At 43.5% G+C, this 3,670-nt stretch overlaps 1 pseudogene; it reads left to right on the top strand.

Moving 5' to 3' along the window:
* Nucleotides 1–2,546: 2,546 nt before the first annotated feature.
* LOC101592912 lies at nucleotides 2,547–3,289 on the top strand (annotated as a pseudogene).
* The last annotated feature ends 381 nt before the right edge of the window (nucleotides 3,290–3,670 follow it).

Below are 3,670 nucleotides of genomic sequence, written 5' to 3'. Positions count from 1 at the left end.
TGCTTGCCAGGGAAGCACTTATTCCATGGAGCCGTCTCCCCAGCCCACTATTTCTTTTTGTAATGCTGTGCTAAGGATTAAACGTACAGTCTTGAATGTGCCAGAGTTAACACTCTACCATTGAGCTATACCTCCATCCCACATTTCTCTAAAGAAGTATTTTAAATTCTCCTCCTCCTCCTCCTCCTCCTCCTCCTCCTTCTTTGTATTTAGGGCGGGGTCTACAGGGTCTACATGGTCTCACTGTGTAGATTGGACTCGTAGTGATCCTTCTGTTTATAGCCTCCCAAGTGCTGGGATTACAGGTGTGCGCCATCATGCCGAGTCTCAATCGCCTCTCCACGTGCCCCAGGGACGGGGCAGGCACGGCAGGCTCCAGGATCAAACTCCTGGCTCCTGTGTCTGCTTAAGCAGGCACTTGAATCTGCTGAGCTATTTGGCCAGCCCTTAAATTCTTCTATAAGAGGAAAAACATGAAATCAGAATATAATGGAAGGATATTCTATAGCAACACCTTTACAGTTGCGTAATGGTGTTTATGCATGGATTACTGCTGTAGCATATTTAAACTGAATAGTTATCCTTAAGATCTGATATCATTAGCATCATAATTTTCTGTATAATGAAATACTACATATATTTTAATGAAAATGAGATAGCTTTGTTGCTGGCATGAGCAATATAGGAAGGGGGAGTTTCAGAAGTTTTGCTTGGAATACCAAAAAGTCCTTCTCCATGCGCCTGCAAACGCACAGAAGCTGGTGGGGGAATACAGGCCTGGGCTGCAGGCGCTGGCTGGCTGGGGAATGAAAGGGAGGGAGGAGTCAGCTTTCTACAATTTTGTACCCTAGATGAGTATGTATTGCTTTTACTTTTATAGTGCAAAAATCTCAAAGTGACTATTACAAAAATTTTCACTGGATCATGGGAAATGTTCAGAATGCCAAGTGGTAAACAGGAGACAATTGAATTTGCATAACAGGAAAAATTCACACGGCAAAAAGGAACAGAACGCTTGGAGATTATCATAGTTCATGATTTGGTGATAGAGTTATAGGGGATTTTTTTATTACCTAAATTTTACACAGTCTGTTGGATGACCTTTGCTATTTTAAAATATTTAAAATTAAGCATTTGCATTTTTTTCTATTCATTTCAACTAAAAAAAAACAAACCCTACATGTGCACCCAGTAGTGGTTAGTGAAGAGCAAGTTAGAATGCAGCAAAGCCCCTAGTTAACCTGGAAACTAATACCCTGGGTCCATAACTATCCTGAACAGAGAGAAAGTTCCCAGGGGCTTTCATTCTGACTGTTCATGTCTATGGAGAGCCTTAACGGAGCAGCAAGCATTTTACCTGGACAATTCTAAAAATGATCTGACTTCTCCTTGCTTCAAATCTGTGCTGCCCTCCATGATACCTCAAGTCAGCCCCACAAGCCGATGCTCACACTGGTCCCACAATCTGCCCTCCCCTCTTCCTGTGTCCTTGTTTCCTCCATGTCTTTCTTTGTGCCCTCAGACTTGACCCACTTTGACCTCCAATACAATCTTGTCCCCAAAATTTTCTCACATTGACCCAATTCACTTTTTGGCCTAAATCAAACCTCACCCACCAGACTGTTAGAGGTTTATATTCTATTTGAAATGCATTAAGTAGCACATTAACACTGTCTTGAGTAACCAGCATGGACAGCTGATTTTGTATAACATTAAGACCAAAGACAGCAAAATAAAATTTAGGATATGCACAGAGTTTAGAATATTCACTGAAAAGCCCTTTCAGACTGGAACTTCGCAACTTCAGGAGCAACTACTATATATTTCTGAGGTTAAAAAGAAAGTACATCATTTTGTTTTGAAACAATATTGGAATGGCAGCTGCAGAGTTTCTAAACAAAAGCAAGCCCAGCCACCATGCTTGACCCTCACAGGCTTTCTCTTGCTGCGGGTATTAGAAACATGTGCTTCTCTACTGGGCTAGCTCTTCCTAAGCCCTCCTTGTGAATCTGGACTTCACTGAAGCACTGTTTGTAACAGAAGAAGACCGGAAACCACCTATATGCCCATCAAAAGAGGATTTATTAAGTATATTATGGAGCACTAAGCAAGTTTTAAAACTTCAGCAGGACTATATATGGTAATTCACACCATATAAAGTGCACAGCAACAAAATAGAACTTGTAGCAAAGAAAGCAAGATTTTAAAACTGTATTAGAGTAGCTCCCGTAGGGGCAGCACAATGCTTATTAGTGGTACTTTGGCACTTGCCATTACTTGGTCCTGGAAAGCACCACAAGAACCAAAATTGATGCATACCAAACACATTTGGCCGGAAAGGACTCCAAGTCACAAGGTAACTGGCACCAATGTCTAGCTTGCACATTTAGTACCAAACAGAGGATGAATAGTGGGACAAAATATTCACGTCAAAACCTATCAGGCATCAAATTCAATGGATTTCAAGGCAGTGGAGAATGAAGGTATGACTGCACATGCCTGGAATATTGTTATAAAAATACATACAAAGTTAGGGAGAGGCCGGCTACTGCGGCCGCGGAGCAGATAGATGTCTGTGCCTCCCATGAGCGCCGATCTCGGCAAGTCTGCCCCGGATGTCTTCACCAAAGGCTACGGGTTTTAATTAGTAAAACTCGATTTGAAAACCAAGTCTGAGAATGGAGTAGAATTCACTAGCTCGGGCTTAGCCAATACAGAGACCATCAAAGTGATGGGCAGTCTGGAAACCAAGTACAGGAGGCCTGAGTACCGCAAAGATCAAGACGGGGTACAAGCACGAGCACATCACCCTGGGCTGTGACGTGGACTTCGACATCGCGGGGCCTTCGATCCGTGGCGCCCTGGTGCTGGGCTACGAGGGCTGGCTGGCCGGCGACCAGATGAATTTCGAGTCGGCGAAGTCCCGGGTGACTCAGAGCAACTTTGCAGTTGGCTACAGGACGAATGAGTTCCAGCTTCACACTAACGTGAATGATGGCACGGAATTTGGTGGCTCTGTTTACCAGAAGGTGAATGAGAAGCTGGAGACCCCTGTCAATCTCGCCTGGACAGCAGGAAACAGCAACACTCGCTTCGGCATAGCAACCAAGTATCAGATCGACCCTGATGCATGCTTCTCGGCCAAAGTGAACAACTCCAGCGTGATCGGCTTAGGATACACTCAGACGCTAAAGCTAGGAATCAAACCGATGCTGTCAGCTCTATTGGATGGCAAGAATATCAATGCCGGTGGCCACAACTTGGTCTAGGACTGGAATGTCAAGCATAAAGGCATACTGTACAATTGTTAATTTTAAACTATTTTGCAGCATAGCTAACTTCAGAATTTAGTGTACCTTTTAATGTTGTATGTCTGGGATGCAAGAATTGCTAAAAAATCATGTTAGACTTTCAGGTTAAAGATTATTCAGCTTTAAGGTGTTACTGATTCAGAGGTACAGAAGAAATCTGATTCCAAAAAAGGACCTTTCAGCAGTACAAAGAGGGAAGTTTGGTGGCCCCCTAGCAAGGCCAGGTTCCTTTTTGAAAAGAAATGTAGACATGGCTGCAAGTGGAAGCTGATGATGTGTGGGCACTTTGCAATCCTGCGTTGAGTAGATGAATAAATTGTCACTTTCTGAGAATCAAACCCTGGTTTCCTAACCCTGAC

Source organism: Octodon degus, unplaced genomic scaffold (genome assembly GCF_000260255.1).
Source record: "Octodon degus isolate 3935 unplaced genomic scaffold, OctDeg1.0 scaffold00040, whole genome shotgun sequence".
Classification (NCBI taxonomy): Eukaryota; Metazoa; Chordata; class Mammalia; order Rodentia; family Octodontidae; genus Octodon; species Octodon degus.
Note: the sequence above shows the minus strand (reverse complement) of the source record. Positions and strands in the feature narration are given on the sequence as shown.